The 16,156-nt window shown below is 38.5% G+C and overlaps 1 protein-coding gene across 1 annotated transcript in view; it reads right to left on the reverse strand.

Moving 5' to 3' along the window:
• IQCM (IQ motif containing M) overlaps nucleotides 1-16,156 on the reverse strand; it is a 431,897-nt gene that overhangs the window by 332,451 nt on the left and 83,290 nt on the right. The window lies entirely within an intron of this gene.

The following is a 16,156-nucleotide window of genomic DNA, read 5'->3' on the forward strand; positions in this document are numbered from 1 at the left end:
AGAGAGAGAGAGAGAGAGAGAGAGAGAGAGAGAGAGAGAGACCTGCCAAGAATGAGGATGCTGAGAGACAGAATTGCCAGGAGCCAGGGTTGCTGAGAGAAAGAGAGAAAACTTCTAGCCAAAGCTGCCTGGACAGCTGAGGGCCAGTTGTAGCTGCCCAGGACTTTTGAGAACTACCACCCGGAGCTGCCGAGAACTGAGGAGGCATGACTGTGGTGCCAATATTTTGTCTCTCTGTTTTGATGTTACTTTGTCAGAGTCATTTGTTGATAGAGGCCTCAGACCTTGTTGGGTCTAGGTTGATTTCACAGGCAGAAGGAGAATTGAAGAGGATGCCAGCAATGTGCATAAATGATGCGGTATCTTTGTTAAGCTTTGTCTTCCCAGGAACAGGAACTGCTGAGAACTTGCCTCGAGTAAAGATGAAGAAAAGAGGGTGGAGAGCCAATATGGCGGAGTAGAAAAAGGACTTCCTTGTCGCTCTGGCTTCCACTTTCTCCAATACATGTAAAAACAAATTTTAGAACTACAGAACCCACAAAGAGAAAAAAATCTCCCACTGAAGGCAGCCCGGCAGTCCGGCACAAAGGGCTTATCACATGGAGTTGGGAGCTGAGCCCAGCTCCACATGAGTGGTTTTGGCACCAGGGCAGCCCCAACCAGCAGTGGCCAAAAGAAGACTTCAGGAGAGTGAAGCACCAGAAGCTATGGTGATTTCCAGACTTCTCAACTCATAAGCACCAAAGACAAAATAAAAGGTCAGTGTGGAACTCTATTGAAACAGAGGTGGACAGAAAAGCACAGTCTGGCCCCTGCCTCTGGGGAGAGAAGTGGCAGAGGTGAGGTGGCTGTTCAGGCACCTTGTGGCTGCTTCAGGAGCTCCTGGCCTGCAGATTGTAGGGAACCAATTGACCATTCAGAGGATAATTGCTTTTGCTTTAACCAGCTTGGATATGGATCACAGTCTTGGGTGGAGGTCTTGGGGTGCATGAACAGGTGCCAGAACTTGTGGAGGCTGCAGTGAGGGCATGCTTCTAATTGCTCTGGCAGATGCAAAAACCCCAGAAATTTGGGACAAAGCTCTCTCCATTGTGAAAAAGTTCTACCATGGCAAAGAGTTCAAAAGTAAAGTAATTGACTGGCAACATAAGCAAGCATAGGAAATGCAATCCTATCAGAGATTCCTTTTGCAGGGACAAAAAGGATCAAAGCATGGAAAGGTAGGAAGACAACAAAGTCAGAACTCCTGCATCAAAAGCTCCAAAGAAAAATATGAACTGCTTACAGGCCATGGAGGAGCTCAAGAAGGATTTTGAAAACTGAATAGGAGAAGTGGAGGAAAAATTAGAAAGAGAAATGAGAATGATGCGAGAAAATCAAGAAAAGCAAGTCAACAGCCTGCTAAAGGAGAACCAAAAAATACTGAAGAAAATAACACCTTAAAAAGTAGACTAACTCAAAAGGCAAAAGAGGCTCAAAAAGCCAATAAGGAGAAGAATGCTTTAAAAAGCCTAATTTGCCAGATTGGAAAAGGAATTTCAAAAACTCTAAAGAGAATAATTCCTTCAGAATTAGATTGGAGCAAATGGAAGCTAATGACTTTATGAGAAATCAAGATACTATTAGATAGATCCAAAAAAAATTTAAAAAAAAAATAGAAGGCAATGTGAAATATCTCATTGGGAAAACCACTGACCTGGAAAACAGATCCAGGAGAGATAATTTAAAATTTGTTGGACTACCTTAAAGCCATGATAAAAAAGAGCCTAGACACATTCTTTGAAGAAATTACCAAGCAAAACTGCCCTAATATTCTAGAACCAGAGGGCAAAAGATAAATCAAAAGAATCCACTGATCACCTCTTGAAAAAGATCCCAAAAAGAAAACTCCTAGTAATATTATAGCCAAATTCCAGAGTTCTCAGGTCAAGGAGAAAATACTGCAAGCAGTCAGGAAGAAACAGTTTCAGTATTGTGGAAACACAATCAGGAGAACACAAGATCTAGAAACTTCTACACTAAGGGATCGAAGGGCTTGGAATATGATATTCCAGAGGTCAAAGGAACTAGGATTAAAACCAAGAATCATCTACCCAGCAAAACTGAGTATAATGCTTAAGGGGGAAATATGGTCATTCAATGAAATAGAAGATTTTCAAGCATTCTTGATGAAAAAACTAGAGCTGAACATAAAATTTGGCTTTCAAATATAAGAAACAATAGAAGCATAAGAAGGCAAACAGGGAAAAGAAATCATAAGGAACTTATTAAAGTTGAACTATTTACATTCCTACATGGAAAAATAATAATTGTAACTCATAAGACTTTTCTCAGTATAAGGACAGTTGAAGGGAATATTTATGTGTGTGTATATATATATATATATATATATGTGTGTGTGTGTGTGTGTATGTACATATACATACATATGTGTATGTATAGGAGGGTGTAAGTACGTATAAATATATATATTTGAGGGTGTGCATATGTGTATACATAGACAGAGGGCACAGGGTGAGTTGAATATGAAGCAATAATATCTAAAAAATAAAATTAAGAGGTGAGAGACAATATATTGGGAGGAGAAGGGAGAGATAGATTAGGGTAAATTATCTCATATAAAAGAGGCAAGAGAAAACTGTTACCATGGAGGGGAAGAGCAGGAAGGTGAAAGTGGATGGGACAACCTTACGCTCATTGAATTTAGCTTAAGGAGAGAATAACATACACACTCAATCGAGTATCTTACCCTACAGGAAAATAGGGGGGAAGGGGATAAGAGGGGTGATGATAGAAAGGAGAGCAGATTGGGGGAGAGGGTGGTTACAAGCAAACACTTTTGAAAAGGGACAGGGTCAATGGAGAAAATAGAATAAGTGAGGGGCAGGACAGGATGGAGGGAAATATGGTTAGTCTTTCACAATATACTATGGAAATGTTTTGCATAAGTACACATGTACAACCTATATTGAATTGCTTATCTTCCCAGTGGGGGTGGGTGAGGAGGAAAGAAGGGAAAAAATCAGGAACTCAAAGTTCTGAAAACAAATGTGTATATAAAAAAATGTTGGGGGTTTTTTTTTACATGCAACTGGGGAATAAGATATACAGGTACCAGGGTATAGAAATCTCTCTTGCCTTACTAGAAACTTGGAAGGGGGGATCTGGGAGGATATGAGAGAGAACAGATTGGTATTCAGCAGCCTAGGTATTTTGGGGTGAGGGTAGGGGAAAGATGGGGAGAAAAATGTGTAACTCAAAATCTTGTGGAAATGAATGTTGAAAACTAAAACTAAATAAATAAATTGGAAAAAAAAGAAGAAGAAAGGACCTCTCCTTTTGTATTGAATGCTGTGATGATATTGTAACCCAGTTGTGACCCAGGGGTGGAAAACTTTTTACTTTTGTACTTTGTGACAAACCAAATGAATGCACTTTGTTTATGATTGGAAACTAATCTCCACTTGAGAAGGGAGACTTTGTGATTGACTAAATGAATGTACTACCAAGAGATGGAATACGTTGACTTTGTATTTTGTGATTGAATTGAGGACTTACTAAATGACTGAGTTACTCTGTATTTTGATTTTCTATTTTCTGTGAATGCTTTGCCTTAATTTGTCACTGAATAAATGGAGTTTGCTATGCTCATAGTCCGAACCTTGGAAGCTGCTCTTGCTTGACATTACATTGGTAGACGGGATTGAGAGCTGGACTTGGAATTAGGAACACCTGAGTTCTAATCTTGTTTCAACTATGTCAGGCTCAGCTTCCTCATCTGTAAATTGGGAATAATAAGAGCACTTACCTCATGGTGTCTTTATGAATACCAAATGAGATAGCACATGCAAAGAGCTAGGCAAAAGTTAAAGTGTTATATAAATACTAGCTGCTGTTATTAATAGGCCAATCCCTACTCAGTTTGTAGATGAGGAACCAGAGTCAGAGAGGTGAAATCATACTAAAACAAATTGAAAGTCACACAGGTACTAATAAATAAAAAAGTTCCCTTTTGTATAGAGTTTTATTACAATTTTATTAAACTTTGATTAATTCCCTGCAATGAGCAGAGCACTATCCTTGGTACTGAACATATAGAGGAAAAAAAAATGAGACCCTTATGTAAGCTTCAAGGGATTTCAACTCAGAGACTTTTGCAGGGGTGGGTGATCTCCTGGCCCTCCAGGTCCTCAAGTGCAGCCCTTTGACTGAATCCAAACTTCACAAAACAAATCCTCTTAATAAAAGAATTTGTTCTGTTAAACTTGGACTCCATCAAAAAGCTATACCCAAGGACCTATGAGGCCCTAAGGCCGCAGGTTGCCAACACCTTATCTTTCCTCTGTCACTTACCACCTCTGTGATCTTGGGTCTTGGAAAGAACAAAGGACTCTATGGGTTTCAAATTCCCCACCTGTAAAATAAAGGGGTTGGACCAGTCGGCCTAAAAGGTCCCATTGGGCTCTAAATCTATGTTGTTAATATCTCAATAATATTCTAGGAGTTCACTTTCTAGTAGACACATTCTACCAAGTTTAAAAAGCACTCTTCTCATAACAATACTATGATATAGCCAATACATGTATGGTTATCCCCATTTTATAGAAGAGGAAAATGTGACTCATACAGAAGATTTGCCCAGGGTCACATAGATAGTTGGTCAATAAATAGACTTTTTTAATGCTTACTATAAGCCAGGCATTGTGATAAGCTTCCTTTCCTCCCAAGTTGGTAGCTGAGTTCAGACTAGAACCACATAAGATATTAAATAAGGATACAAAACAACTAGAGAACATGACTCCTAGTATAATGTTTTGTATTATATATACTATAATGTTGAAATGACCCCTCAATGGTCACTGGAAAACCCATATATTCTTCTAAACAATCCTCAGTACTTTCAAAAACTTGATTTCATGAAATCACAAACTATCTCTTCATGAAAGAAAGAACTACTCCTTAGTGTTCCTGGTGGAGAGGATTCTCCTTAGGAAATATAACCATACCTTTTCCACTTGAGTTAGCATCCTTGAGGCAATCACTTGCAAACTGATGTATGCTAATGACCAGCCTCTGATGGTAAGCATACAAGGTAACAGACAGAAAGTATGGGTTTATTTCATAGTGTCACTGGAGAACTAAAAGCTGATAGCTGCCATGGAGGAGACTAAGTGATGCATCAGACTAAACCTTCCCAAACCCTTCACAGAGCCTAGAATGTTCAAGGACAAGACTACACAGAATAGGAGACTCTCTCTGAATCCTGCTTTCTGCTGAGTCTGCTCTCCAAGAACACACTCATAGAAAAGAGAGTGAGAACCATGTTAATAAACTCAGTGCATCGCGCAGATCAGTAGGCAAAATAAAGGTCTTAAGAACAAATTCAAGATGATACACTATAACATTCACATGAAGATAGCAGAAATATAATCTAATCCTATCCACCAAACAATTGTTAAGCACTTTTATATATAAGGTACTATATTAGACACTAGAATTACAATAGAGATTAGATCTGGGATCACATCAGCAAAGGGAAGCAAATTCCCTTTACCATAGGTTGGTGTCTCCCTGCTATTTATAGTCTTAGAGAGTTGCCTAGGACACCAAGAGGTTAATTGACTCATGCAGTATAGCCATCATAGTAGAAATTTTGAGAGCCTGGATGCTGAGAAAAAATCAATTTGTTGGTAATGCTAGCAATTACCAACAAATGTGTCAATGGCCTCTCAGGGAGCAAAGAGATACTGAGGGTTTTATAGTTATCAAATGCTGTCATTTCAATCTTCACAATGCCTCAAGTATGTGCCTTTCTCTCTACTCACCCACTCACCAGTCTAGCTCAGGTCTTCATCACCTCTCACCTAAAAGCCTTCTAATGGGTTTCCCTACCTCAAATCTCTCCCTGCTCCAATCCATCTTCCATATCACCAAGATAATACTCTGACCATATCTCACTCACATACACACACACACACACAGAACTCCATTGGTTCCTTCTTACCTCTAGAACTTACTATAAGCTGTTTGACATTTGAAACTCTTCCCAACCTGTCCACTTCTGGCCTTTCTAGACCTCTTGCTCCCTTCCATGTAGTCTGTGGTCCAGTCATCCTGTTCCACTTGCTGTTCCTCATACAGGACATTTCATTTCCTTTTTCTGTGACTTTGTTTGGGTGCTCTTTTTCTCACTTCAACATCTTACAATTCCTGGTTTCCTTTTGTGAAAGAACTTTCCTGTTCTTCCCAGAGGCTAGTGCCCTATCCTACAAGGTTACCTTACATCTGCTTTGCAAAGCATATACCTGTCATATAAACCTAAAAGCTTTGAAAGCTTAAAAGTGGGCTAAGATTTTGAGAACACCTTCTATTAGAATATAAGCTACTTGAGGGTAGGGATTTCTTCAATTTTGTGTGTATATTTCCAGTACTTAGCACAGTCCTTGACACATAGTAGCTACTAAGAAAATGCTTGTTCGTTGATGATTAATTTTTCAATACTGTACTTATTCCTGTATATCCTCTCCCTAACCTTCTAGCTGTTTAAGATCAGAAATTCTGCTTTCTGGTCCTCATACCGTGTTTCCCCGATAATAAGACACTGTCTTATTATTTTTTTTGGACCGAAAAACACCAGAGGGCTTATTTTCAGGGGAGGGCTTATTTTAATGAACATTGACAGCAATTTTAATAAACAGGTAAATGTGAACAAAAAAATGTACCTTTATTCAATAATGAATTCAATAAAGAACAGGATGACGTGCTCACTGCTGCAGCTCTGATTGGATGCAGCTCGCAGAGCGGCGTGCATTTCAGGGTGGGGGCGGTGCATACAGAAGGTACTGTAATGTAGCATGTAGCGCAGGGGATCACCTTCACTACAGTAGCAATCTCAATAGGTCTTATTTTCGGGGGAGGGCTTATTTTAGAGGAATCTTACACAGTAAGGGGAGGGATTATTTTCGGGATAGGTCTTATTATCGGGGAAACACGGTAGTACCTAGACTGATGCCTTTCAATATTCATTGAGTGAATAAATGAACCTGACACATAGATTTTCAGAAACATTGGAATGTATAGAGATCATATACATTAACCAGCAGAACTTACAACATATTACCAATTACCCAACATAAGCAATGATAACCAAAATATCTCCTTTAGTTTAAGGAGTTTAAAAATGCTTACAAACATAATAATTAATGTTTGCCATAGCCCTGTGTCTGAGATGATTTCAAGTAAATTTCCCTTTCCTCCCCCACTACAAATAAAAAAAAAAAACTTCTCCACCATCACCCAATGAATGAGGAGAATAATACAGGACTCTGATGCTCTTTCTACTGTGCTCTTTTTCTCAACCACAGAATCATTAGTAACTAAGAAGTATTGCCCCCATCTGCCACCATTCAGTCAGAAAAGGTGTCAGCAATTTACCCTTCCTATAGAATATGCCAGAGTCAAAGATGCTTCTGGCTTCGCTAGCCTTCTAGTCCCTGGAGACTTTTCAATTCCCAGCTTGGTATGTTATCCTTATTTAAGCTCCTTATAATAGTTTAATGCCTTTGTGCTCATTGAACATCCAGTTTTAATCTATAGGTTGTTACAAACAATTAATAGTTAGGAAACAGCATTAACAATTCTTAGTTTAATTACCTATATAATTAAAAAGGGGATGAATTTAAGTTGACAAATAGGGTCTTAATTGCTTGAATAATTACATGCTAGAGGCTTGATCTAGGCTATTGAATTTCATCTGTTATCTTCTTTCAAATTAGAATTGTAGGAGTTAATAATAATAGTAGTAGAAGTTAGGCTTTAAATCAGCTTTAAGGCTTGTAGAGCCCTTTCTACATTCTATCTCATTTTATCCTCCCAAGAATTTGGAGGGGGAGATCATGTAAAGTGCTATTATTATACCCATTTTGCAGATGAGGAACATGAACATGAGAATTTAAGTGACTTGGCCAGGATTATATGGTCAGGGTCAGTAAACACCTTGTAATTGGGTCCCTATAGTCATACTTGAATCTGGCTTAAAGGTTATCTAGTCTAATACTCTCATTTTACAGTTGAGGAAACTGAACCTTCAGGTGATGGTGGCTTATCTAAGACCACAAAGATAAGTGGCAAAGTCAGAATTTAAACCCAGACCCTAGGTTCTCCAGCTGCATTTCACTGTACCAAAATGACCTCTGAACTCACTACCATCCCCACCTACTTTTTGAGTAAAAAGTCATGGAAGTGTTTACCATTAGCCATACTCCAACACTGCATTTAGCCATCATTGGAACCTGGAAGGCAGGGCCCCAAGTTACATAGTTTTTCCCCAATCTATAGCTATCAAAGTCCCAATTCCAAATCTTCTTAGTCTTGTTATTCAGTTACCATCTGCCAAACTAGAAACCCTTTGTAAGAGACAGCAAAGGGTTGAATTTCCAGAAGCCCCAGAATGAGGTAACGACATTTAAAAGAAATAACACTAGTCTTCTTCTCATTGGTTGCTCCCAAATTTGGTGTGTAGATATGCATAAATAAGGGATTGAAGGATGTTTTCTTCTGATCTGGTAGAAGCGTCAAATGAATATTTATGACAATAAAGGATGGTTAACTGTAACTCTCATTGGCTGTCTCCAAATTTGGTGCATAATGAGGGATTGGAAAACACCATCCTCTGATAGGATACTAATTCATGAATAATTATGGTAATGAAGGATTGAGATTGCTTTGCTATGATTAGCTAACTACTCACAAAGAGACCAGTGATGAGACTGGACAGGTGAGTGAGCTGGGTTAGGATTAGGATAACAGAAGCCTGAGAGCTTCTGCAATTTGTACTCCCTGGATGACTCTGCTTGAGTAACGAGAGTTGTGCCCTTTCTCATGATAAAGAATAAAGGACTCTTTCTACTTTCTCATTCAGACACTGATTTTATAAATCTGGTAGTGGTCTCTATCCCACACATGTTTCCCCCTCCTACCTCTGTGACACTCATCTCTATCTACCTGTGCCCTACACTTCCACAATCCATATCCTCCTCTGCCTTCCATGGAAATTCTGAAATATTCTCAACTAACTCCCATTAAACAAAGACCTCTTCATTTCACACTCTTTCCATATTCTGCTTTTCTGCAGAAAATACCTCCTCTGTGGTTATTCCATACCATCCTTATGTGAACCATCAATTACAGTAGCAAATAGAGAAAATCTGAGTACTGTGTATAAGTTCACTTAGCTTGGCAGTACACCACTTCCAAGGGATGTACACATTATTGATGAGGTTGATGCACACATTACCAAAGTTAGTCCAATGTTTGAGAGGCTCTGAAAGAGTGTGGGAGACTAGAGGTATTGGACTGCCTACTGAACTGAAGGTCTACAGAGGCATCATGCTGACCTCATTGCTGTTTGCCTATAAAACCTAGACAATCTACCAGTCCCAGGTCAGGAAATGGAATCACTTCCATTTGAATTGTCTTAGGAAAATTCTGAAGATCACCTGGCATGATAAGGTACAAGAGAAAATCAGAGAGAGGATTCTGGGAAGATGGCAAAGTAGTTCAGAAAATTCTAAGCTCTTAAGATCTTCCCCCACAAAAAGAGTCAAAATAGCACCTTAGGGTGAACAAAGAGTGGGTGGAGATAAATAAGAACAGGGCATAACTGGGGTCCTCCTGGGAAAATTTGAGATCAGAAGAAAAATCCCAGGAAGAGGTTTGGTTCCAGGGAAGGGTAAATACCTCCAGGCTAGGTTCCTTTTTAATAGCTAGGGGCAAGCCTCTTAAACAATAAGCAACAAGCACTGATGTTAGTTGGTTTGAAAAGCTGCCTCAACCCCAGCCACCAGAACTTTTATCCCTGCGGTATTGAGGGGAGTTGGGCCTGTGGGCCCTGGAAAATCAAGCGAAACTCTGCTGACCAGAAGTGCCACACCCAGCTATGATGCAAAGAGCAGTCAGAGTGAGAAGGAACCAGTACAGACCTGGTGAGTGCAGAAACAGTGGAGCAGAAAGCCACGGGCTGTGGGCACATACAGGAGGTTGGAGGTTTGACTTTGGTTTTAGACTAGAGAGAAGAACTGAAGATCTGGGGCAAGAGGAACCATTTCCCATACCCCAGGAATAGAGGTATCTACAAATAAATAAGCTATTGCCACCAAAAAAAAAAAAAGCTCAGGCAAAGGAGAATCCAACTATAGAAACCTATCATGGGAATATAGATGACTGGGGTTCATCTTCAGAAGAGGTAAAGTAACCCCCAAAGAAAGTAAAGAAACCCACAAAGAGTAACACCAAATGGTCACCTGACCAAAAAGAATTTATTGAATACTTCAAAAAAGACTTTAAAAATCAAATGACAGAGACAGAGGAAAAACTAAAAAAGAAATTAAGAATAATCCAAGAAAAACAAGAAGGGTATGAAAGCAAAGTCAAGTCAACCAATTAGAAAAGGAGATTCAGAATCTTAAGGAAGAAAATGACACTTTAAAAATTAGAATTGTTCAAAATGAAGCCAGTAAAATTATAAGAGATCAAGAAATGATTAAACAAAATATGAATAATGAAAAAATAGAAGAGAAAGTAAAACATAAGAACAACAACAAATTTGGAGAATAGATCAAGAAGAGAAAATATTAAAAAACTGGACTAACTAGAAGTTCTGATCAAAAAAAGAATCGTGATACAATAATACAAGAGATAATTAAAGAAAATTGTTCTGAAGCATTAGAAAAAAAAATCCATCGATCATCACTTAAAAGAGATCCTATGAGGAAAACTCATAGGAATATCATGGTCAAATTCTGAAATCCCCAGCTTACGGAAAAACTATTAAAAAGAATCAAGATTGAAACAATTTAAATATGATGGTGTCACAATTAGAATCACACAAGACCTAGCATTAGAAACAGTAAAGGACTGCAGGTCTTGGAACACAACATATCAAAGAGCAAAAGAACTGGGGCTCTGGCCAAAAATATATACCCTGCAAAGTTAGCTACTATCTTGAATGAAAAAAAAATGGACATTTGATAAACTCTCAGATTTTCAAGACTTTGTTTTTAAAAAATCCTGAGCTTAATAGATAATTTGACATATAGAAACAATTATAAATATAATGTACCTAACAAAGACTGATTATAAGGGATCCATAAAGACAGACTATCTACTTTGTATATATGTAAAATGTAAATTTATGTCTGAGATTCTTATTAATAACTGGGTAGTCCATAAGAAAGATTGCAGAAAACCTGGACATGATATGAATTTAAAAACTAAAACCATTTAGGCATAACTAAAAAGAGTAATTATTTTATACAAACAGGGTGCAAGGGGAAGAATTGACACACAGGAATTAGATGGGGGAGGAGGGCTACTAGTTCTGGTAACCTACTTTCATCTGTAATGGGTTCAAGAGGGAACAATACATATATATTTAAAAGAGTATAGAAGTCTTCTAAATTCAGAAGAAATAAAATGGTAGAGGCATAGGAAGGGGGGAGAATACAAGGGAGGAACCTTTAGAGGGGAAAGTGAGGGAATAGGTAAATGGGGGTGTACAAGGGTGTTCAGATTTATGGGAATGGGAGGATAGGGTGGGATCCTTGCAGGGGAGTAGGTAAGTTGTAGGAGGGCAAGGGAGTGGGTAAAAATAAAGTAGAAAAGGGAGAAGGGATAGGAAACAAGAGATAAGCATATCTCTTTAGGTTTAGGAATGCATATGTCTATAAATGCATGCATATATGTATATGTATATATCTATAGCTATGGAGAAACATATCTAAACTTTACTGTAGCCTTTGGGGGGGAAGGGCATGTATATATTTATAGCTATAGAAAAATATATCTAAACTTTATTGTAGCCTTGGGGGGGGTTGGAAGGAGGGAAAAATAGAACAAAGTAAAAAAGTGAACAGCAGAGAAAAGAAAACTCACAAGGAAGCAAAGAAAAAAGATGGACAATTCTCAGCACGAGTATTATTTATCATATAGACTTTCTTGAAATGAAAATTTATTGTTACATATTTTGAATCCTCTCTTATGTTCTGCTATGCACATGTCACGCTTTTATTTCTTTCTAACTTTGTATTTAAGTTCCAATATTTAAGTTTATGATATATTGTTGTTTCTTTTTTTATTCTCTATTTGTGTTCTGGCATTTGAGTCTAAAATAAAATTTGAGGGAAAAATCAGAAACAAAAGATAAGGTACAAGACTGTGAAGTCCTTTCTTGAGCTGAATTGCCAAACATTCAAACTCTACTGAAGAGAACACAACTCCAATGGGTTGACCACATGGCTCAAATGCTAAATGAATGTTTGTCTATTTTGAAGAAAACTCACACAAGGCAGGCACTCACATGGAGGTCAGAAGTGAAAAAAGGACTCTCTCAAGGTCTTGCTGAAGAACTTTTATACTCAATTGTGAGATATTTCAGACACTGACAAAGGATGATCTACCATGACATGCCCATATCAAAGAAGGCATTCGTTGTACTCTGTGAGTAAAGCAGAATAAAAGTAGCTCAAAAAAATGTGAGATGTGCAGATTTGTAGACATCTCCATCCTGACTGTCCATGCAGATGATCTGTATCTAACACGGCAGAGCCTTCCAAGCTCATTTTGCTCAGATTAGCCACAGTCTGACACACTGTACCTTGACCTAGACATCATGACGTCAATTTAGAAAGATAAACAACAGTCCTGTTGTTCCTTCTCTCCAGCCCCTGACACACTGGCTAAGGAGAAGAAATCAGTCTGCTTCTCCCCCTACACTAGCACCACTGCCTCTTTGACACCATCCCTCTGAGGCAATCACTCTGCAACCTCACCTCCTTTGAGGATCTACTTATATCCTTCAGTCCAGATTCCTGTCTGGATTATCATCAGCTTCCTAGTTACTCTCTCTCTCTTCCAAAGACTGCCATCTAATTCTTGTCTGTCAGTAACCTTGCTCTTATACTTTAGTATTACATGAGTTGATATCAGCTCGAACACCCTGGCCTCCCAGTTCACTATCCTCTTCAACCTCAGGATCTGTAGCTTTCCTCCACTACAGCCAACCAAAGGAGGTGTCATACTGTTTTTTCATCATTGACCAAAACTATTATACCCTATAATTTCAAGTTTCTGAAATTCCCAGCCTTGATCATGTCTTTTGCCTTTCCATATGAGCAGCACAGCACCCATTTCTCAGGTATTTCCTCATCACATTTCCTACTCTGAACCATCATTCTCATTTTTCCCCCACCACAACCTTGTGCTTCACCCCTGATGCCAGGTTCCCTAGGCAATAATTCACGTGATTGTGCCAGGAATCTGGACTCCAGGATACTTCTGAGACATTACACCACATAAGTACTAGCCCTCTTTGCTTTCCAGCTCCCTTTTATGCGTTGGCTTCTCCCATTATAATGAAACTTCTTTAAAGACAAGAACTGTCTTGCTCACTTGTATTTGCAGCCCCAACACTTAGCATAGAGCTTGTCACACAGTCATTTAATAAATGCTTCAGCTACCTATGTATCTATTCTTCATCTTTGCAATGACTTTCATTGCCCTCAGTCACCAAACAATCTTACTAAGGCACAGGTGGAACTATAGTGGTTTCCTACACTCTCTAAGATAAAATACAAATTACTCAGGCTAACATTTGACCCAGTCTGCACAACCTGCCTCTCACCTACCTGTCCAGACATTTGTAACTTGACTCCTTCTCACTGGAGGAGACATTATTTGTAAAACATTTAGCACATAATAGGTGCTTAATTAATGCTTGTTCTTCCCCTCACCCCTTCACATACCCCATCTTCCAACCAAACAGGACTACTTATATTTACCCAGGATCAGCATTTCTTATCCCACTTTCAACATTTGGTATAGGTTGTACCCCATGACTGGAATGGACCCTCCTCTCATCTCAGCCTCTTGGAATCATTTTTCCCCTCAAGTCTAAGCCCAAGTGCCACACTCCTCTTCAAAGCCTTCTTTAAGCTTTTCATTTGTGAGTCGTCTCCCTTCTCAAACAATGATATATTTCAGTACCTGTGCCCCTTTTGTACCCTAAGTAAGAGCAGCAACTATTTCATTCCCACCCCATCTAGGACCAATGTCTTTGCCCATAGAAGGGGCTTAGTAGATGTTTGTTGAATTGAGTTGAATTGAATAAGGAAAATTAGGAAGGTTAGTAATACTGCTCTTGATAATGCAGCCAATTATTGTCCTGCGAGAGATAGATTAAAATCTGAACAGCAGTCTCCTACAAAATCTTTTAAAGCAATCTAATAGGTCATTTTGGAACCACGGCCTAATCCCTAATAAACCTAGGAAAATTCAGGATGATTTACTCAAGCCTGGGGTAAAATCTAAGGTTAAATATTAGTTAGAAAAGTATTTAATTACACTAAGTTCTTCTATTTCTTTAAAGATTATTTTAAGCACAATGTCTTTAATAGGTACAATTAGTAGTTTTAAGTAAAAAGTTCTTATTATGATTTTTAAGGTATAATTGGAATGCAAAATCATGGTGACTCAGTTAACCATGGCTATGGAAATCTCAACTATTCAGATCATATTTCCCCTCTCCAATAGTAATTTACCTAAATTGCAGACATGGTATCTAGGAGGAAAGAACCTGACCAATACTCAGCTTAAAATCTATAATGTGATTGAGACCATCAATTAATCAATGAACAAGTACTTATTTAGGGCTTACTATGTTCCAGGCACTTCAGTAAAAATAAATAGAATTGGCAAAATGTCCCACATTTTAAGTTTTTTCTTATTTAGAGCAATTCTTTATTGTTCCTGTAATTTTCCAGGCCTTGTCATACTTTGGGTCATTTTCCTTCTCATGAGCAATTTTCCTGCTTGTCTATATTGCTAATGAAAGACTGGGTGTGTTGAGGACAAACAACTTTCTGGTTTAAATCAGTAGTCTAGATCTTTTGTACAATCTATTTATCCATGATATTTCTGTTCCCTCTTAATACTAATAATTTGAAATTGGCTATATTAATAAATTATTTCACAGATGCTCTATCTTCTCCTTCCCACACACCAAAATATCACATTCAACAAAATTTGGTTCCTGTGAGAAACATAATACCTTATGACTTTAGTAGAAATTATGAGAGTTAACTGAGGATAAAAATTAAGTCTACTCCAGCCAAATGCAACTTCTCCTGAACATGCCTTCTGCTTTTCCACCTCCACATCTTGGCTCGTGCTGGAATTCCCTCCCCACTCTCTGCAGCCAGCTCTATGAAGCCTTTCCTAGTCACCTTCAAAGATAATTCTCTGCCCAGTGAACTTCATTGGCATACAAAGCCCCACCACTGTTATTCATTTACACAGAAATATACATTAATCTGGAACTGTCCATTAAATTCAGCAAGTCTTTTATAACAAGAGCCTGCCATGGCAAAACATTGTCCCTGGTACACACATGGGTAAGGGTACAAAGATGAGAATGTGACAGTCCCTGACCTTAAGAGACTTCCATCCTATTGGGAAGATACAGCATGGATGAGGAAAAAGAAGCTTCTTTAAGGAGTGAAGGAGAACATCTGAGGCTATCAAAGGAAGTCTTCCCAAAAGAGGAAGGATAGAACTGTCAAATTCTTCACAAATTTCTTGTAGCTATCACGCTGATTTTTTCTGTCTTGTACCCATTTCAGGAGAGGTGCCACAATATGTTTATGTCTTTTCTCCACTTCTTAAATAAAGACTGTGTCTTATATTTCATTTTCTCCCCTACCACCCACCTTATAAGCAATAGGTATTCAATAAATATTTGATTAACCATTCAACTATAAAAACCATAAATCTCGAGTTGAAATGCCATGCTGCCTTGCCTCCAATATCTCATTTGAAGGACCAAAGTTCCTCTCCTTGTCCACCTTTACCCTATGTGTGTTGTCCCTTTTGAGAGTAGGGACTGAATTTATATACCCAGTACTTAGCTTAGTGCTTATCATATAGCAAGAGCTTAAATACTTTTTCATTATTGAATGCATGAATATACATGTAAGTGAATTTATTCATCTCTAGTACCCATCATGGCTCCCTCTCCCAACCCTCATCTATACAAGCAAGATTGGATCTCCAGAGGATGGTTAACTACTATCCCTACTAAGGGAGTAACCCTTAAGGATTATAG

This window comes from Petaurus breviceps, unplaced genomic scaffold (genome assembly GCF_028583685.1).
Source record: "Petaurus breviceps papuanus isolate PSGF00001 unplaced genomic scaffold, PetGlider_PUasm1.0 76, whole genome shotgun sequence".
Lineage (NCBI taxonomy): Eukaryota > Metazoa > Chordata > Mammalia > Diprotodontia > Petauridae > Petaurus > Petaurus breviceps.